The 23,088-nt window shown below is 33.4% G+C and overlaps 1 long non-coding RNA gene across 1 annotated transcript in view; it reads right to left on the reverse strand.

Annotated features, from left to right (window-relative positions):
* Positions 1–23,088, reverse strand: part of LOC129491870 (uncharacterized) — a 50,180-nt gene that overhangs the window by 21,441 nt on the left and 5,651 nt on the right. The window contains exon 2 of the long non-coding RNA XR_008660647.2: positions 164–318. This is a non-coding gene — a long non-coding RNA (uncharacterized lncRNA). The remainder of the gene's footprint in view (positions 1–163; positions 319–23,088) is intronic.

The following is a 23,088-nucleotide window of genomic DNA, read 5'->3' on the forward strand; positions in this document are numbered from 1 at the left end:
AAAATATGAAAGGCATTATGTTAGATACTAAGAACCATTTCATGACACTCTGAAATCATATTGAATCAAATAACGTTTATAATATCATTAATATTATTTTTTTCAATTTAGCATCTGGACCTCATTATCTGAATGAGCATTTACATAAAGCATGATATACAACCTTAAAAATGTGGGGCTGCCCTTCTGAATCAACGTTTGGTTCTTTCAGTTTCCCTGTTGCTCCTGTGGCTTTCCTTGAGTCATTTGCAGAGAATCTTTCTCTGGAATACATTGGATGTAGTTGTATCTTATGCACTGGTTTTATGACAAGGGGATCTGTGGTCAAAACAGGATAAGAAATTTCACCATGGAAAAGGAGGTGGGACAATAGCTCTGTTCTCTTAATTGATTTCAAATCCTGTAAATATTTTATTAAATTATACCACTCTCAGGATAATCTTCATATCTCACAGCTTTTGACAACGAGATAGATTTTTTAGCATGTATATTCTTTACATAATTCATTATATTTTGTAGGATTTTTAAGCCATGAAAGAAACTACATGAGTTAAAAATCTGTATGTAAAATAGTTTTGCATAATATTCATTGGTGTGCAGAATCTCTGCTTTGCTGTTAAACCTACAACACCATTATAAAATAATACATCTTTTGAAACAGTCTCATCTAGCCTACTGAAGATAACTTTGCCTATAGAGTTGAAAAATTAATACATAAATGACCTTTAACACAAATAATGTTCAACTGACTCTATTTTCATGAACAATTCATCTATTTATTCCACGGGACTTGTTCATGACTAAAGAAATTCAATTCTAATATTGGAACAGAAACCTTGTCACACAACTTATACCCATTCTTTTCATGGGTTACACATATTCTCCCAAGTGATATCCTAATGGCACACGTAAAATATACAAAACAGAGACTCTACAATTGTTATTGAGAGATGATTATTTAAATTTATGCCAAACATTTTAAATCTGAGAGTTACCAAGCCATTTATATTTTCATATGTTTCATCTGTATCTGAGACAACTCAAAACCAGTTATGAAAATATATGTCCTAAGGAACAGCCTCCAATAAGCATTTCTCTTCCACTCTGAGGTGATACAGAATGGTCCAAGAGAATGGTATTTTCCTTAAGAAAGAAGTAGAAAAATGTTCTAACCATTAAGTGGTTTTTCATATTCTTTAATAACAAACAAAGCAAAACAAATGACGCTCATTTTCAAAACAGAGTATAATACACATACAATAAATAGAATAAAACTATAGCTACAGCTTAATGAATTATCCCAAAGTAGTCATTCATACGACCATCACCAAGATCAAGAAGAAAATACAGATTTTTGTAACTACTCCAAAGAATTCTTTCTATTGTCTCCTTCCCATCTCTATGCCCTGCTGTGAATAAAAGTAATCACTACCCTGGGTTAGCGCAGTGACATGGCTCATGCTTGTAATCCCAGCACTCTGGGAAGCTGAAGCAGGTGAATCACTTGAGGTTAGGAGTTCGAGACCAGCCTGGGCAACACAGTGAAACCCCATCTCTACTAAAAATACAAAAATTTGCCGGGCGTGGTGGCGGGCACCAGTAATCCTACCTACTCAAGAGGCTGAGACAGGAGAATTGCTTGAACCTGGGAGGCAGAGGTTATAGTGAGCCAAGATTGTGCAACTGCCCTCCAACCTGGGTGATGGAGTAAGACTCTGTCTCAAAAAAAATAAAGAAAAAAAAGTAACCACTAACCTGACTTTCATGGTAGCTGCTGCATTGCTTTCTCTCTTCTCAAGGTTTTTAGTTTTACTAAATATACATGTCTCTTCACGCTACAATTTAATAATGTCTATTTTATCTCTGTGTAAATGGGACCATTCCGTGTATTATATTCTCTATTACCTCTTCCACTCAATATTATGTTTGTGGAACAAACCACATTTTTGGATGTAGCATATTTCATTCAGTCTTCAAATCTGTATATTATTATACTGCTGAATCAAGCATGATATATTCGACAGGGTACTAGGTTTGTTTCTCATTGTTAGCTGTTACAAGAGATGCATCATAAACATTGTTGTATGTGTGCCCTTGGGGCACATGCCCATGTATTTCTGTTAGATACGACCCAGGAATAGAATTGATGATGATAAGCTAATGCAGATTTCATCATATGTAGACAATGCCTAATCATTTTCCCAAGTTGATGCACACTAAGTATGCACATTCTCATTTATGCACATTCTGGCTAAACACAATGCTTGTTTGTCTTACACTTAGACATCCTGTTGTGTATATAGTCATATATCATTCTGGAGTAAATCTGTAATTACATAATGCCTAATGAACATAAGCACCATTTTGTCTTTATTGGCCATTGTATTCGCCTCTTTTGCAAGGTATCCATTTTAATTTCAGTACACTTCCTACGAGATTATTTTTCTGTATGTTATTGACTGGAAGCATCTCTTCATATTATGGACATGAGTATTTGTCAAGTATTTATAAGGCATATAAATAATTCCAGCAAAACTGTAACATGCTCTTAACATGTTCTTTTATTCCTTTAATAGTGTCTTACTAATTTTTAATTTCTCCAGATTTTCAATCTTTTCTTCTATGGTCAGTTCTTCTTGCATTCTATGTAATGTATATTTCTATACATTATATATGTTCTCTTCTAAAGTTTTGTTTTTATGCTTGCATGTCTAGATTTATAACTCTAGAGTGAAAGTTCCTGTATGATGTGATATAGGAAATAATTTTGTTAATTTCTATTTGGGTGTCAGTTTTCTATAGAATCATTGATTGAAAATACCACCCATTTTTGACTACTCTGCTTGATGAATTTTGATTATTTGTGAGTATGAGTTTTGGTCTCTTTATTCTTTCATTTTTTAATTTATATTTTATTCTTTATACCATATCACAAACTCTCAATATAGTATAGTTTTTTTAAAATCCTCATATTTTTTGTCTTAAATTCAAAAGTGTCTTGACCATTTTTGGCATGTTCTTCTTCTATATAAAGTTTAGACTGATCATGTTGCTTTCCACAAAAACCTAATTGGATTTTATTAAGATAACATTAAATAAATAGGTAATTTGGAAATACTTAACTTTTTTTGAGACAGAATCTTGCTGTGTCACCCATGCTGTAGTACAATGGCATGATCACCCAAGTACATTTTTTATAGAGACAGGGTCTCACATGTTGCCCAGGCTGGTCTTGAACTCATGTCCTCAAGTGTTCCTCCCAACTCAGCCTCCCAAAGTGCTAGGATTACAGATGTGCACCACTGTGTCCAGCTAAATTGACATTTTATAATATTGAGTCTTCCAATCCACACACATGAAACATTCCTCTATTTATTTTAATCTTTAATTTTTCTCAAAAAAGTTTTGTAATTATCTGCATAGATATTTTGCCCATATTTGGTTACATTTATACATAGATATTTGACATTTGTGACTTAATTTTTAAATTTATTTCATTTTATTTTTACTCTGTTTTAACTTAATCTAGTAAAGATGTAAAAATAGTGACCATAACGTAATTGCTACACTTATTAATTATAACTTATCTATTAATTTCTGAATTTTATGTTAATACAAAGATTTTTAATATTGCCTTCCTAATTCTTACAATTTGAATCAATGTCTAATAGCAGCGACTGAGACCTCTGGTTCAGTCTTGAGTAGCTGTAGTGTCAATGTTCTTCTTTGTCTTTTTTTTTTTTCTCAAAATGAGTTTTCAATATGTTGATCTCAATTATGCTGCTTGCAGAAAGCTTTTACATTTAACTTTTATTAAGATTTATTAATAAAGTCCCACAGTAATCTTGGTTTGCAAAGACTTTCTATTTTGATTGGATCTTGAATTTATCTTGGCCTCCGCTGACTGGATCATATATTTTTATCACTTTTTCTGATGATGTAATGATTACTTCACCTGATTTTTTTTTTAAATACTAAATCAAACATCTAAGGATTCCTCTAATAAAGTCTCTTTTGCTTAAATACACTGATATTTTTATAAATAAATAATTTATTTATTTTTAAATATTTTGTATTGGAGCTTTGCTTTTATTTTCATGAAGAGATTAGCCTGGGATTTTCCAGTTCATATGTCCTTTTAAGGTTTTGGTATTCCTATTGTGTTGAACTCATAAATGAGTTGTGTGTGTATATATATCTACCTATTTGTTTATCCATCCATCCATCTATCTATATTTGGAGAGATGAGTGCAGTAGGCAGAATAACGGCTCCCTAATAGTGTCCATGCTCTCTAATCCTTGGAACCTCTGACTAATGTTACTTTATAAGGCAAGGGTGACTTTGTAGATGTGATCGAGGTTGAGGACCATGAAATGAGAGAAGTCAGACAAGATTATTCCGGTGAATTTAATATGACTACATAAATACTCAAAAGTTAAGAACCCATACTAACCGCAAAGAATAAGAGAGATGGGAGCACGGGTGGAAGGAGACACGTCTTTGCTGGTTTTAAAGATGGAAGAAAGTGACATCAGCCAGGCAATATGGGGAGGCTCTTGCAGCTGAGAATGGCAAGGAAGCATGTTCCTCCCTAGAGCCTCAGGGAAGAAACTTAGCCCTGCTTGATTTTTAACTCATGAGGCATGTGTCAGACTTCTGACCCACAGAACAGTAAGACAATATATTTATGCTGTTTAAAGACACTGAATTTGTGATAATTTGTTATGGCAGCAATGGAAAACTAATACAATAGGCATTGCTTTAAAAATATATATTAGCTAGGATTCACTAATGAGAATGGGTCTGAAATTTTCTTTGCAGAAAGTTCCATAATTATTAAATTTACGTTACAGATACAGAATTCTTTAGATTGGATGTGAATCTTGGCAATTTATATTTTTGTGATTCTTAGTGTATTTCATGCACATTTAGAAATTGATTGATACAAAGCTAATCATAATGTATTCTTATGGTCCTCTACATTTCTACAGCATCTATTTATATCTTTACTTCATTGTTAATATTAAAGACACTAAAGAAATTTCCAAAAATTTGTTTCACTTTGAATTTTTAAAATGATCCAAAACATATTTAAAAATTATTACCGTCAAGCTATAATTTATCTCAATGCTGGTAAGTATAACTTACCTGTTTGCTATCTATCTGCTATAATACACATAATATGTTAATATAATAACAAAGATTATGTGACCTCAACATTTTTAAACACAGTAACAAATTCTTAAAATATCTGATCTTCGCAATATAGACCAAAACATTATTTAATATTCACATATATTCATGGTAATGATCCTTAGCAAACAAGAACTAGAGGAAAAATGATTTGATCTGATGAGTATACACAATTTACAAAATGTTGAAAACATTCCTTTTAAGATTGAGAAGTAAACAAAGATATTCATGACCACCACTTTAATTCAATATTATACGATGGTCCCAGCAAGAGAACTAACATAAGAAAATAAATAAATAAATAACATAGTAAGTGTAGTGAAATTAAAATGGGCATTATTCACAGATAATATAATTATAAATATAAGACACTTTGAATCGACAAATAAATGTTTAGGGAATTTTGCAAGGTAGTTTGATACAGAAAAAGTCAATTTAAAAAAAAACACTACTTATATCAAATACAAATTAATTTTTAATAAAATTTAAGTGAAATTTGAAATTTACCATTAAAACATTAACAAAAGGGGTTGGGGGAGAGAGGGACCAATAGGCAGAGCACAAAGGATTTTTAGGGCAGTGGAACCAGTCTATGTGACACTATGATGGGGTATGCATGTAATGACATATTTGTCAAAACCCAGAGAATATACAACACCTAGAGTGAACCCTAATCTGAACCATGAACACTGGGTGATAATGATGTGTCAATGTACATTTATCAATTAAAACAAACGGGCCATTCTGGTGGGGGATATTTATAATGGAAGAGGCTATGCATGTGCTTAGGCAGCAAGGATATGGGAAATCTCTTTACCTCCCTCTCAATTTTTCTGTAAACCTAGAACTGCTCTTAAAAATGAAAACATTAAAAACTAACATAAGTGTAAAATATCTACAAAGCAATTTAAAAAACATTAATTATAAATTTTTTAAAAATCTAAATAAATAGAGAAATATATACTCTTTGCATGACTTTGAAGGCCTGGAATTGATAAATAAGAATCAGACTAACATTCATATGTAATTTCAATGTATTTCTATCACGTTTGGTTTATGTATATGTACAACAAATTTGAGTAGTGATGTAGAAAATATAACGAATAAAGAATCACTAAGCCATTCTTAAAGAAGACCACATGTGATATAAAGGCTTACCTAAAGCCATATAAAGATATTGTGGTTTTAATGCAAGGATAGAAATATAGACAAATTTTTAAAGGGCTATTTACAGATGCATATATAAATGGATCACTGATTTATGAAGAAAAAGCACAGCAGATTTGTGAGGAAATAATGGTTATTGCAGTAAATAGTGTTGCATAGCCATTTGGCAATCCATACAAGAACATTGTGAGAGAAAAAAATTCCTCTTGTTCATGCCATACACTAAGTCAATTTCAGATTAAATTTTGATTAAAGTGCGAAAGGTAATCATCAAGCTTCGAAAAGTTAATAAAAGCAAAACTGAGGCCAGGCCTGGTGGCTCACGCCTGTAATCCCAGCCCTTTGGGAGGCCAAGGCGGGCGGATCACGAGGTCAGGAGATTGAGACCATCCTGACCAACACGGTGAAACCCCGTCTCTACTAAAAATACAAAAAATTAGCCGGGCATGGTGGCGGGTGCCTGTAGTCCCAGCTACTTGGGAGGCTGAGGCAGGAGAATGGTGTGAACCCGGGAGGCAGAGCTTGCAGTGAGCCAAGACTGTGCCACTGCACTCCAGGCTGGGCAACAGAGCGAGACTCCGTAAAAAAAAAAAAAAAAAAAAAAAAAAAAAACAATTCAGAAGTCATAAAATTATAAATATATATGCATGTAGCATTATATCCCCAAAATACATGAAGTAAAAACTGACAAATTTGATGGGAAAACTCATGCTGCTAAGGAAACATCTATAAAAACCCAAATCTATCATTATACTTCAAGGTTAAAGGCTAAAACGCTTCCCCTAAGAAAGAACAAGATGAGAAAGAGGACAAGCATAGCTGCTCTGACTACTTCTATTCAATATTGTACTGGAGGCTCTAGCAACTGGCAATTCAGCAAGAAAAAGAAATAAAAGGTACCCAGATTAGAAATTAAAAAGTTTACCTATCTCTATTTACAGATGACACAATTTTACATTCAGAAAGCCCTAAAGAATCCACATATAAAAAATTAGAACTAAAAAACAAAGTTCAGCAAGGTTTCACAATACATGATTAAAAGGCAACTGTAAATTATATTTCTCTATATTAGAATGAGCAATTATAAACTGAAGTTAATGAATTACTTTCATTTGCAATAGCATCAAAAAGAACTAAATACTTATGAATAAACTTAACAAAATAATGCAAGACTTGTACACCAAACATCTAAATGTTATTAAAAAAAGATAATTGAAAGAAATTATAGGAGCCCATGATGGAATGGACTTCTATAATGGATGCATGGATAGATGGAAAAGACATCCCATATTCATAAATTGAAAGATTTAATATTGTTAAGAGAGTCCACAAATTGGTCTACAGATCGCTTTCAACGTCACACTCACCAAAAATCTTAGCTACCCATTTTCTCACAAATTGACCAGCTGATCTAAAAACTTATATGAAGATTCAAGGAACCTAGAATAATCAAAAGAAACTCAATGTATAAGAATAGTCAGAAATTTCACACTTCATGATTTCAAAAGTTATAACAAAGAAGCAGTAATCAAGACAGTGTGGTACTGGTATAAGAATCAATATAAGAATCAGTAAAATAGAATTGAGATTCCAGAAATAAACTCTTATATTTATTGCTAATTAATTTGTGACAAGTGTGCCAAAATAATCCAATAGGAAAATAAAAACCTTCTCAATAAATGATTATTAGACAATTGAATATTTATATGCAAAAGAATAAAGTTGGGCCCTTATCCACACCATATACAATAATTAATTCAAAATGGATTAAAGACAATGTGAGAGCTAAAAATATAAGGTTTATAGAAGGAAATATAGGTCTAAGTCTTCATGACCTTGAATTAGGCAATTGTTTCTTTGACATGCAACAAAATAAAAAAATAAATAAGTTGTACTTCACAGATATTAAAAACTTTCATGTTTCAAAGACCACCACCAAGAAAAAGAAAAGAAAACCTACAGAAGAAAATATTTGTAAGTTATATATCTGAAAAAGTTTGTATCCATAATATATAAAGAACTCTTATAGCTCAACAATAAAAGACAACCCAATAAAAATTGGCAAAGGATTCGAATTGATATTTCTCTATAGAAGATATGTAAATGGCAAATAAATAAAAAAGAATGTTAAATATGATTAACACTAGGAACATGTAAATCCAAATCACAATGAGATACCACTTCACACCCATTAGAATGGCTCTAGTGAAAAATACAGACAATAACAAGTGTTGACAGATATATGGAGAAAATGGAGCTCATACATTACTATGGGAATGAAAAATTGTGTGGCCCCTTGGGTAAACGGTTTTGTGGTTTCTCAAAATTTAAAACATAGCAGTAACACATGACACAGTATTTCACCTTCTATATATATCCCTGAGAGAAGTGATAATATTGGCCACACAAATGTTCTTAGCAGCATCATTCATAAATCCAAAGGTGGAAACAATCCAGATGCTCGTCAATGGATAAATGGATAAATTGATAAACACAATTTGGCATATCCATAAAACAGAATATAATTAAACCACTAATAGAAATGAAGTAGTGATACATACTACAACATGGATGAAACTTGGAAATACTATGCTAAATGAAAAAATCAAAGCACAGAAATCCACATCTTGAATCCTTCCATTAATATTAGTTTCCCAGAACAGGGAAATCTATGGAGACAAAGTAGATAAGTGGTTTCCAGGGGTTGGGGCAGGGGGTGGGAAGGAGGAAAGAAGGGAGAGTAACTGCTAATATGTATGAAATTTTTTTCTGGGGTGATGAAACATTCTAAAATAAGATAGTGGTAATGTTTTCAAAGTCTTGTAAATATACTAAAACCAGCTAAGTTTTCCACTTTAAAAAAATAAGTTTTATGCTAAGTTAATTATATTTCAATTTTAAAATAAAAGTCTTCGGGATTTCACAGAAGGAAGGTTTTTGTTTGTTTATTAATAATGCATATAAAGCACTATTCAGACAGGTAAAGAAAAGTAAAATGGACTAAATAAAGGTAAGAACCCCTGTTCATCAACCACTAAGTAAACTCTCAGTGTGGTTAGCCTATTTATTTGAATTACAAATTGATTTAATATGTTCCAATTTTCTTTTAATATTCGCTTAAGCTATAAACTTGTTGAGGTTGTTTATTTAATTTTGCTTTAGTTTTGCTTCCTCGAGTCTCTGTAAGAAATAATAGTTGAAAGCTAAGATTTGTGAAATAATAATCATTTCATTAACAGTAGCTAATGTTTTTGAGCAATTATTCTTTCCAAAGCTTTCTGAGCTTCTGTGTCCATTTTAGACATGAGAGAAATGAGATCTAAAACTTAAAGTAGCTTTCCATGTTCACAGAGTCTGTTAAGTGGCAGTCAAGATCTAAATCTAAGTTGTCTCATACTTCAGTCTGTTCTCTTAACTACTATGCTAAAATTTGATGAGTTAGAATTGATTAGGATTCTGTACTCCTTATGGTTGAAGAATAAAATGAAAAAAGCTAAAATAGGAAAATTGATTTGTACCCTGATGGGGTTTAATTTGACATACTCTAAGCATCTGTATGATGGTAGACTTGACTGTTTACGTATATACATCTGTGAATGTAAATGGCTATAAATATTGAAATAGAAGGCCTCTTTCTCCCTTTTGGTTTTGGTCATGTGGCTTTGCTCTAAAATCAGGTAAAACATTGGCAATATGCAGTATAGCTTAGTATTAGCAACTAGAAATCGCTTGGTAAAAATGAGTGGATCAATGACTATATTCACACACTAAATATCTGTTTACAATTCACATGCAGTGCGTACTGACCACACATTGATTTTTTCTAATACATTTTGAACAAACATAAGTGAATTCCTATTTGAATATATACGTATAAAATAAAACATGAAGGCCCTTGATGGCATACCAGGTGCAAGGTTTTTTAAGTGGAGTATTTTATGTTTGAATATAGAACTAAAGTAGAAGTTTCAGGGTTAGTTTTTTTAAAAAGTAAAATTTTAACTGAAAGTCAGCCATTTTCTTTAAAAATATTTCAGTTTTTAAGAGATTCAATTGTTTTTGAATTAGCTGATGAAAAATGCCATGCAAATCGAAGAATCATTGGCACTGCAATTTTTGTTTACTCTCATTATTCTGCTTTAACTCTCACATTATATAATCCTGAACATGTTACTTAAATATAGGTGACTTTGTGGAAAATTCAGTATCAGGTTTTATATCAAGGGTTCAATGTTGTGGGTATTGCTTTTAGTAGATAAATCAACTCCTGTGGAAAAAAAAAAGGATGAGTATTCTCAGTCATTCTTTGCCTTTCTCAAACTTCTTTCCCTAAGGCAAAGTGTGAGCCACACTTTCAGCTCTAAGACTATTAATAATTCATAGGACTTCCATTTACTCTTTTAACCAAGGATTGATAGTAATGCTGCTAATGAAATGTCCTGACCAGCTGTGGCTAAATTACTTGACATCGCTTCTATTTACCTAGCCAGCTTCCGAAAGAACACCAAGAAATAGTCATCATTCCAGCAGTTACCCTTAGGACTCTATACTATATTTCTAAGCTAGGATGGTCAATGTTTCAGCATAGAGACCTGGTGATTTCATTTAATAAAGGAAATCAGCTTTAAATATGGGTTGACTTTTTTTATGTTTGCACCAAGCTCTTAATGTTTCACAAGTGCTGTAGTGTGCTAGATACTTAATTATTCCAAATTTCAAGTTATTATCTGTGAAGTATATAAGTCTGATTTATTATCTGCTTCCTACATTTTTATGGGGCTTGTTAGCAGAGCTCCATTATATCTGACTGACTCCCTGATGTCAAGAAGCCATTCTTGTGAAAATATTTAACATAAAAATGAGCCAACAAATCATGGAAATGGCTCTGCTAAACAGGAAAAACAGGGTGAGATGTAAAATATTGTTTAGGACACAATTGCAAATATTATGTCAATTTTAAAGCAACTATGTAAACACCCTATAAAGGAGTTACTTATGAGGAAAGCAATATTCTCCAGCTCCTTGGTGTCTCATTTTGAGCTAATTTTTCCTTTCTTTGCTCCCATCAGTGTTTTGATGATGAGTTCATTGGATTAAGGATGTTACATGGCCAGTTTAAGACCACGTGGTAATTCCAAAGAAAGGTACGATATGACTCTGCCTAAAGTCCCCTTAAGCAAAAGAATTAAAGTCATGAAGGACGTGCCATCAACTACTTTTGATATAAGTTTCAACCATGGCTAGGTAAATGAGCATTTCTAGGATAAAAAGCCTTCAGAGTAGACTTCTTCATCATTTTTATTTTTCCTTTCATATTTTCTGAGATAATCCACCACTGTATTGCATAAGGTACTGATAATAGTAATAATGATAGTACAATAAGAATAAGAGTAATGCTGATGTATTTTTTTAAGATTCCAAAAGAATAGAGGACATACATTCTGAATTAGCATAATATTCTTGCAGTTTTCTGAAAATGTACACATTAGAAAAGCAGTTTGGTGTCTCCTATGACTGTTTAACACAAACTTATCTATCCCTTTGTTTTTATTAGCATGACTCATATTAGAGTCTTGGATAAGGGCCTAGATAATTTGTTCATAGTAGCTTTTAGGTTGCCATATGGGTAAAACTGAATAAGGGTGAAAATTCACAAGTGGATAGTATAGGCAAACAGCTGCTCTCTTTCTCCACAACAGAATGGGGGCTATTTAAGGAGGGAATATTTTATGGTTAAAAAAAATGCTAAGGAAGGAAAAAAAATAAATTTTCTTGGATATTTAAATTTTAAATCTTCTTCAAAAAATATTTCCAGCTTAGTTCCAGTGCACAAGTACTGCAAAATTCCTTTATTCAGAAAACCAAGTATGACCTTTTCAGAGCATCTACCTCTTTTTGTCTTCTCATTACACAATGCAAGAGCTTTAACTTTAATCCAGTATTTGAGATACAATGAATGAGGAAACTAAAAGAGAAAATGGGGCACTATATTTTAGGGTGTGAGTCACTTCTCAAATTTTCAAATATAGGTGTGAGTGTTTTCAAAAAAATTACCTCCTGGTTGAATGCAAATCTCAGAGAATGTACTATCACTCACCAATCACCGAGCTACAGACAGCAGGGCCACATGCAATCTCTTTTGAACTATTTTAAACTTAAAAGGAAGAAGAAACCCTGTAGAATTATATCAGTGTTGACCTAGTTTTACATGCAGGCTATTCCATTTTGAAAATAGAAACTTTGATGTAAGAATAATAGTGTCATTCATACTATATACCTTCTGTGAGAGACCTTGGAGCAGAGGTTATGTGAAAGTTATGATCCAGTCATGGGCAAAACTAAAATGAAATGCATGTTAACTGTTAAAGCTAGGATTTAGCTGAACTTTCATTTGTGGGAAAAGCTTTTCAAATTGTCTGATGACAGGAATAGGGAACACAATCCCCTCTTTTAATAGATACAGCATGGATGAAGCTAGGTTGCATGTTCTCAAAGTGTTAGATTTGTCAAGGGATGAACTTCTGACTTTGTGTCATTTAAGACAAAAAATTATTTAAATAGATTTCTGTTCAACAAGTATTTTTCTTTGTTCATAAAATGTACATCATACATATTTTACTCACATTTAATTTTATCTTAGGGAAATATATATGTACCAATAATTTACCCCACATTACCAAACATTTTAATGTCTGTAATAATGAACAATCAATAAAAAAGAGTCAATAGAAAATCAGTGGTTAGTTATAAGGGATATAGTTTTAGACTGTAAAACATCAGATTGTTTTCAATGTGTAAAGCCAAGAGCTTAAATCTAGAATACATATAGATAGATCACTTCCCAATTATTTGGGAGGGAGAAGGGTGGTGTGCTGAGAAATGCAAGGATAGACTGGACCTTTTAGTCTATGTTCTTTTAAGGCACATTTTAACTTCACGAAATTAAAATATGTGGTTATCTCTACATAAATTTCTCACCTTAGTGAGTTATGTTAATCAATATTTTGAGAAAGCACTAATTACATAAAATAAACAACTATACTTTTTATATCACTTGAAATTTAGTTACTACCCTGTTCACTGGGTACTTATTTTACATGACATTGTAGAATAGCATTGTGTATCCTACAGTTTTTCTTTCTAACATTTCTTTCCATCTCTTTCTTCCTTTGCAATAGGTTTCCTGACGCCATATGCTTAACTGATTGATCTTAATGTAGCCTGGTGATCACAGTCTCTCTGGAGGTGATTGATTTACCATGGAATGTGGCCCTATCAGGCAATAAGTCATGAATGTTAAGAATGTGGCTGGTGTTGGAAAAGGTATCCTCAACAACTAAAAGAAAGAAGATAAGGCCTCTCTTTTTTTCTGCTCAATATTAAAGTATCTGCATTTCCACCTAGAATTTTGGCAGCTATCTTTCAAACAGGAGGAAGTTAGCAAAAGGCAGTCAACAACACCGATCATGGACAATGTAAAATGAAAGAGATGTGGCTTCCTGTGATGGCATTGAACAATTGAATTAACCAGCCCTGTAGCCTGCCTCAGCTCCTTTTAAGTATAAAAATAAGTCCTTCCATTATTGAAACAATTTACATCTAGAATTTCTATTATTTGAAATTAAGGCATCATAAGTTATTAACAGTGATTTTAGCAGCCTAGCCATAAACACATTACAATGATTACTTCTGGATGATATCCAGATGGCAAATACACATATAAAAAGATGCTCCATACCATATGTCATTAGGAAAACGCAAGTTTAAACAAGGAGACCCCAGTACACACCCAACAGAATGGTCAAAATCCAGAACACTGACAACACCAACTGCTGGTGTGGATGTGGAGCAACAGAAAATCTCATTCATTGCTGGTGGAAAGGCTAAATGATACTGCTACTTCGGAAGACAGGTCAGTGCTTTCCTATAAAACTAAACATATTTTGTCATACAGTTCTGCAACCATGCTCATTGTAATTTACCCAAAAAGAGTTGAAAACTTTCATCTACACAAAAACCTGAAGACAGATATTTACAGCATCTTTCTTCATAATTGCCAAAACTTGGGAGTAACCCAGATGTCCTTTGGTTGGTGAATGGATAAATAAACTGCGGTCCACCCAGACAATGGATGGATCTCTCCCTTCAGCTGATAACATCAATCCAATATTTGAGATATAATGAGTAAGAAAATAAAATGAGGAAACGGTGTACATATATATTTTAGGGTATAAGTTATGCATCTTAAAATTTCAAACATAAATAGGAGAGCTTTAAAATTACTTCTAGATAGGAATGTAAATCTCAGAGAGTATACCAAAGAAACGGGCTATCAAGCCATCAGAAGACGTGGAGAAAACTTAACAGAGTAACATGTATTCAGTGGGTAAGACAATGTAATATGTATTCAATGGGTAAGATACTAAGCGAGAAAAAGCCAGTTTGAAAAGACTGCATACTGTATGATTCCAAATGTATGATTCCATACTGTATGATTCCAACACTCTGGAAAGGCAAAACTATGGAGAGAGTAAAAAGATCAGTGGTTTCCAGGGGGTAGGGAAAGGACAAGATAAACAGCTGGAACACAGGATGTTTAGGATCGTAAAACTACTTACTCTGTATGACACTATAATGGTAGATACATATCATGATACATTTGGTCAAATTCATGGCATCTACACCACCAATAATGAGCCCTAATGTAAACTATGGACTCTAGGTGAAAATGCTGTGCCAATGCAGGTTTATCAGTTGCACAAATGCGACACTCTGTTGGAGGATGTTGACAGTGGAACAGGTTGTGCATACATAGGGCAAGAAGCATAAGGGAAATCTCTGTACCTTCTGCCCCATTTTTTCTGTGAACTTTTTTCTGTGACTGACCCAAAAATAATGAAAATGCCTTATTTTATATAAGGTGTCACAACAATATGGTACTTTCTAAAAGGCAGAATCATACCATATCAATCTTCCACGTCTCCAATGGGTGTTTAGGCAGTACACTACAATAAGATGATTGAGGAGCAACTACATATACTGTTTTGCAGAACCTAGGGAGGCCTAGAAATACCAGCAGACTGAGATCTGAGAAAGTTTTAAATTGCCTTTGGGTAACTAAAGGTGCCTCAACAGAGGAGGAGAGAAATTTAGTCTTTCAGGGAACAAAGTGAAAACATTTTCTATCATAAAAAGAAGTTAATAGGCTTAGATTTAATATTTCTTTAAATGTAAATTTCACTCAAATGGTTACTTTATCACCTAAGTGTATTTTAATATGTTAAGCCAATTACTTTTTCTGGGCATTCAAGAGACTGTTAAATGCCTTTAATCACAATATGTTGGAGACAATTAAATGATGGTATATTCCAGATACCTCAGCATGTGCTTACACTCGGAATACGTAATTTAGAATATAAAACCACAACAAACAAAAAAGCCTGTTTTACTCATGGGAATTTGAATATATACTCTATATTTATAACCTCGTAGTATATATTTTGTTCCAGTTTGAGCTTGCAGGTTTAATGACGCCTTGTAAAAAATAAATAAAGAGAGAAAAGAAAAAAAAAGGAATACATCCAAATAGGCTGAGTACAATGGTTTAGGAGAGATAATTGAAATACAATGAATTCTTACACCTATTTCAGCTTGTGCATTAGTTCTTGGTCTATCTCTATCTATCCTTTCTCAATTTCTCTCTCTCTCTCTCTTTCTCTTTCTGTCTCTCTTGGTTTCTCTCTTCTTTCCTTAAATTCCACCAAAAGAAGCAGTTATATTATAATGTTATTTTTCTCACGATGACATGGAAATTATTTTTCTGTGCTTATTTCGATAACAAGTCAAGTTTTTTTATTCACAGATGTCAAAATATATAAAATACACATTGCACCATCTGGACAAGGCTGCACAGTAATATACTATTTTGGGAAATAGTATGTCAGTCCTCCACATTCTAAAGTTTCCTCTGTTTAAAATAAACCCTTGCCTTTGAATTAAGTTATGATGAAAGATCTAAAACACCTAGACATTCTCAAGGCCTAGGCCCAGGTAATTTAGCTAGCATGCCTAAGTCAAATCACTTCTACCTAGCATGTAAGATGTTATCATCTTACTTTAAGGTTTTGGCTTAAAAGGTTTTATTTCTACATCAACCTCAATTGATTCTCTGTCCTAATTTTGTCTAAGGCAGATTGCATAGATTGCAATGATGTCAGTCAAAGCTGATTGGGGTTCTTCTCCTTTTAAAATACCTGGACAGGTTTAAACAGAATTTTTATGTAATGTACATCCTAACTAAACCTCTTGTAAAGCATCAAAACAACTTGGAAATTGTAAGCTCTTTCATATGTCTGTTGAGCATCTATTATGTGTCATTGCAAAGTTCCATGAATGAGAAATACTAACATATGGGATATAATCTCTGATCTCAGGTTGGGGCATCAAACACACAGGTAAACAACTGATAAAATACAATATGGCCAGTCAGTAGAGCATGGGAGTTAAAAGTAACGTTTTGACCTTGGCAGTCTTGAATATGAGTTGAAGTTCTGATATTTGTCTAGTCACCTAACCTCAGTTTATTTACTTTTTTGAAAAAGTGACAAATATTTGTTGTAATTAAGAAGATTATAGGTATAAAATGCTTAACACGGTATCAGCCACAGTATAGAACTCTATGCCCACCTCGTTATTAATGTTATTAATATTATAAGCAGTATTATGATTAAGGCACGCACAAAAGGCTATGGGGGAAGAAAATAGGATGTTAATGTTTCCCAATTTAGAAATATTAAATTACTAGAACTTTGGATGTGATCAGGGAAGACTCTTCAGAGGAGGTAAGAGTAAGACTTTTCAACACCCCTGTTGCTTTGCAACTTGAGCAGCTCTAGACCTTGCTAATTGTTCTCATTTCTAAGTTATTGTTATATAACAAGATGTATATGACAATTATTATATAACAAAATGTATACAACAGTTTTTGTTATATACAGAAAAAAACCTCACAAACCTAGAAGTAACCATTAATTGTCTTTACTGAGTTATGAATGAAAGTTTAACCCTTACTGGGTCTTGGAGTCGTTTTACTCCCAGAGGTTATTTCCACGCTATTTTATAAATATATATTTCCTAATAACTAAATATGATTTTATACTTAGTTTAGAAAACTGTATTTAGAAATGTATAAACTGGAAATAATTCTCTGGAATGTGATAGCCTTCGGCATCCCTTTCTCAGGCAAAGGCCTTTAAATACATTTCAAAGAACACAAAACTTACATGAATTGGATAGATTTATGATTATGTGTAATCCTCCTCAGTGGAATTTCTGTGGCATTAACTTCTTTGATGTAACTATCATTTCCATCTCTATCTTTCCCTAAATATGACTGAATGTTTTAATGCAAGTTTAAAAGCTACATTTTTAGGATAGACTTCAAATGAGAGGTATAAAAAATTGCATTAAAACACAGATTATTTTTAACAGAATAGAGATGTGATAAAAAGAATAATTGTCTCGAAAGGGGGAGTCTTTAAAAGCACAGTTAGTTTCCTACTGTTACTGTAACACATTACTGCAAATTTAGTGGTTTAAAACAAAAATAATGTATTTTCTTACATATCTGGAGGTCAGAAGTCTAAAACCCGGATGGTGGTAGGTCTGCATTACTTCCAGGGGTCCTTGCCTTCTCAAGCTTCTAGAGGCTGACTGCATTTCTTAGGAGGCCTCGTCCTCCAACTTTAAAGCGAGCAGCAGAATCTTCTCTTTTCTCCTACCTCTGCTGAAGTCCTTACATCTCTCTCTATTTGACATTGACCTTCCTGCCATACTCTTATGAAGACCCTTGTGATTACAGCAGGCCCACTCAGATAACATAAGATTATCTCCCAATTTCAAGACCCTTAGTCACATTTGCAAAGTATAAGGTACAATATTCACATGTTCCAGGAATTAAGATTTGGGCATCTTTAGGGGACCATCATTCACCCAATCTCAAGGGGTCTGGAATTTGATGAATCAAGCCAACTGGCATGCTGCCTCCCTGAGGACCCTGGCAGGAAAGAGATGACCACTCACAAAGGGTTACTGAGGAAAACTCCAAAAAGTACTGTTTATAAAGTTGTGAGCAATGCATAAAGTAGGAATGTAGTAAGTTTAAAATTAGCAACAGCTAACCTTAAAGTACCAAGGCAAGTACCTGGTTTTAATATCTGGAGTCAATAGCTCTAGAAAGGGGTCCCTCCTCAGGAAGTTGTAGTCATTACTAAAGAAACAGTTTCATAATCCAAATTATTTTGAGTGTCTAATGCAAATCATATGTATATAAGGGTGCTTGCACCAATATACATTGAAAAATATTTATTTTGTAAGTCAAGTATGAATGCTTTATCTACAGTATATTTCCTATACATATTTGCATATTTTATATATATATATAGTACATAGGCCTACAGCATTTATTTACTTATTTATTGTCTAATTGATAATACCTTGTACATTGCTAACTAGAGCACCCTAGGGACTTAATATATTACATTTTTATATTAGTGACTAAGAACAAGAATATTCAATACTAAGCTAGATTCAACAAAAAAAAAAAGGTTAAAGATATTTGCATTTTCCAAATGGGGATATATAAAAGAGTCCATGAATATACTGCAGAGTTTAAAATAATTTCATAGTATTTATCAGCTAAAATCTATCTTGAACCAAGCCATTCTTCCCAGGGCAATCGTGAGAAAATTATTTTTTATTCATTTGAGAAAGTATTCTTAATAGGGCAAATGAAGAATGACATCTACCATTGACATCAAATGCTAAAGAAATGATCAGTAGAGAATTCTATAAAGACAGATCAGTTTCTCCTTTGAGTATATCCAACTGATTAAGCTTATAAATTCAAGTGAATATTACTTTTGTTTCTGGAATATATCTGAATTCCAAATTAAAAAATACATTTCAAAAGTAGTAGATAATATATTAAATAGCCTATTTTCCATGCAAAGACAGGATGGTACTCAACAAAATTTCATGTGTAATGATACTCCTATTTTCTTCTGATTCTTTTAAAGTATTCTTGGATCATTTTGTCACTGAAAATGTTTGCCAGCAATAGAATATAGCAAAATCAGGAGATACTCAAAAGAGATACTCAAAAGATATTACTACCAACAATAATGAGTTGTAACACTTTTTGAATATTTGCATTTTACTACTGATGAGAGATTTTATTGATGGTTTGTATGTAGGAAAGTAGTACACAGAAAGAACACAAGAACGAAAAGCCTATGTGTTTAGCTACAGAATGTGAATTGAGTGTCACAGTTCATTATCACATTGTCCTATTTGAACGCAAAATAAAATTATAGCTCATATTTTCCCTTCTTTACTAAAATTTCTAAACAAATTAAAAGTAGTTGTAATAAAATGGTATCATTTGATCGTGCAAATATTTTTGTTAAATATTAAATATTTTTGTTAAAACAAATAATTAGAGAAGATAATTAAAAATTATAAACTAAATAGAAACTGACATCTATGTTATTTTTCTATATTCCATGCTATCAATATGCATGTACTTTATATTTTCATAATTGGAAATAATCTGATTTTAGCAGCAATACTTTATCTTTATTCTCAAATCTAAGTTTTATGTATACATATTTTTGATTAAGTAGCCTTAAATGCTAGCTAACAACTGTTCATAATTCTTATGGTACAAGGGAAGAATGGCAGAAAAACCACTCTTCCTTCTTTGTCAGTCATCTCTCCTTTGGTAGTTATATATGTTTGGCCTTTGATATATAACTACTCTCAACACAAAGTTTCTAACCTGTAAAGTTGAAAGAAAAGTATTTTTCAAACTTATTATGAGACATAAAAAAGCAGATGCTGGGCGCCGTGGCTCACGCTTCTAATCCCTACACTTTGGGAGGTTGAGGCAGGTGGATCACATGAGGTAAGGAGTTCGAGACCAGCCTGGCCAACATGGAGAAACCCCATCTCTACTAAAAATACAAAAATTAGCTGGGCATGGTGGCGTGTGCCTGTAATTCCAGCTACTCGGGGGGCTTAGGCAGGAGAATTGCTTGAACCCAGGAGGCAGAGGTTACAGCGAGCTGAGATCGTGCCACTGCACTCCAGCCTGGGTGGCAAAGTGAGACTCGGTCTCTAAACAAATAAATAATAAATGAAGCAGATAAAATGGCTTGATATTATAAAACATTACATGAATATTATTAAGACAGTGGTTTTGATACTATGATCAGAATGTCCCTAGATTTTCCATGAACAACTGGAGAACTACCTAAGGTTAAAGTGGGTGAGAAAGGGCAGATTTACTTGAACAGGTCAGACATTTGTTTTGTATACTGGGCTGTTTTATAAAAAAGGTTTAAAAACCCATTGATTTAAAATAATATCATTTTCTATCAGCAGTGCCTGGAATATGTTGGTGAGTTAATGCTATGAACTTGCAGTTTCTACAGTGATAACTTTTGTGATAGATGTCTATGATTCTATCGTGTAAAACTCTAAATGTAGAAGAGGGTCTTTTGTAGAAGGATGGTTCTACTCTGCTAATAATTCCAAGATGTCTGCTGTGGTTCATGTCATTCCCCACCATCAGAAGAGAAAAAGAAAAATCCAGGGCAAACAGCTTTAAGAAGATGACTCTGGAATTGCACACATTATATTCACACATATTCCATTGGTCCAAACTTAGTCATATGACAGCACCTTGCTAAAAGGGACTCTGAGAAGTGTGGTTTGCACTTGTGGTGGCTACGTGCCCAGTTAAAACTCACAGGTTTCTTTTCTTAAAGAAAAACACTAGGCATTCATCTTCTTCAGGACACAAAATAGACTTACAAAGTTCTTTTTTTTTTTTTTTTCCTGAGGAATCATGGCTCCTCTGTTGTATGCAAGAGGGTTGGGAATAAGCATTGGGGGTCATTAGAATAACTGAAGCTTGTGAGGGAATTCTACACCAAAGTTGATAAAATTAAAGGTTGGGTATTAGAAAAAAAAAAAGAAATACATATTTCTCCAATGGATAAGTAAAACAGTCTTGTTTTCATATGAACTGGAAATAAATCTGTGACTTGAATTTTGTCATAATTGAAGTATAAAATAGTTTAAGTATAATATTTTCTTTTCTGCAAAAAATAAAAATGAAAACAATATTACATTATTAATATCACAAATTAGAATGAAAAATGATACTCATAATGTCATATTTTGGTTTGGTTTCAATTTACATAGCTGCAGGTAAGTATGTCATGGCAGTGCATCAGGTAAAGATGGTAAAGCTTTTGAAAAACAATGTTAGTATGAGACATGGCACAGGAATACCTCATTTTATTATGCTTTGCTTAGTTGAGCTTTACAGATATGGCATTTTTTAGAAATGGAAGGTTTTTGATAACCATGCCTCAAGAAAGTCTGTTAGCACCATGCATTTAACAGTATTACCATTTTGTATATCTGTGTCAAATATTCCAAACTTTTTCGTTATTACTATTATCTATTAAGGTAATTTTTGACAAGTGATCTTTGATGTAATTAGTGGAATTGTTTTGGGGCTTCATGAATGTGCCCATATGAGACTGTGAACTTAATCCGTGAATGTCGTGTGGGTTCTGACTGCTCCAATGACTGGATGCCCTCCATCTCTCTCCCTCTCCTGGGAAGACCCTATTCTCTGAAACACAATAATTTTGAAATTCAGCCAGTTCATAACCCTACAATGGCCTGTAAGTGTTCAAGTGAAAGGAAGAGTCGCACATTACTGACTTTAAATCCAAAGCAAGAAACGATTAAACTCAATGAGGAAGACATCTTGAAAGCTGAGACACACTGAAGGCTAGGCCTCTTGCTCCAGTTAGCCCCAAACAGTTACTGAAAAGAGGTCAGGAGGTCAAGACCACCCTGGCCAATGTGGTGAAAGCCCGTCTCTACTAAAAATACAAAAATTACCAGGGCATGGTGGCATGTACCTGTAATCCCAGCTACTCCGAGGCTGAGGCACAAGAATTGCTTGAACCGGGAGGCAGAGGTTGTAGTAAGCTGAGACTGCCACTTCACTTAAGCCTGGGTGACAGAATGAGACCCCGTCTCAAAAAAAAAAAAAAAAAGTTCTTGGAGGAAATTAAATGTGCTACTCCAGTGAACATATGAATCGTTAAAAAATAAAAAAAGTAAAACAATCTTATTGTAGTTATAGAGAAAGTTTGAGTGGCCTAGATAGACAACCAAGCCAGCTGCAATAGTCCCTTAAGCCAAAGCAGAATTCACAGCGAAGCCTTCACTCAATTCTCTGAAGGCTGAGAGAGCTAAGGAAGCTGACAAAGAAAAGTTTGAAATGAGCAGTGCTTGGTTCATGAGGTTGAGGGAAAGAAGCCATCTCTATAACATAAAAGTAGAAGAGAAGCAGCAAGCCCTGATGGAGAGGCTGCAGCAAATTATCCAGATGATCTAGCTAAGATAATTATTGTGGGTGGTTACAACTATACAACAGATTTTCAGTGTAGACATAATAGCATTCTATTGGAAGAAGATGCCATCTAGGACTTTCATAGCTAGCAAGAAATTGATGCCTGTCTTCAAACTTTAATGGCTGACTCTCTCAATAAAGGGTAATACATTTGGTGACTTTAAAATGAAACCAAGGCTCATTTGTCATTCTGAAAATGCTAGAGCCCTTAAGAATTATGTTACATATA

This window comes from Symphalangus syndactylus, chromosome 10 (assembly GCF_028878055.3).
Source record: "Symphalangus syndactylus isolate Jambi chromosome 10, NHGRI_mSymSyn1-v2.1_pri, whole genome shotgun sequence".
In the NCBI taxonomy this organism is placed as follows: domain Eukaryota; kingdom Metazoa; phylum Chordata; class Mammalia; order Primates; family Hylobatidae; genus Symphalangus; species Symphalangus syndactylus.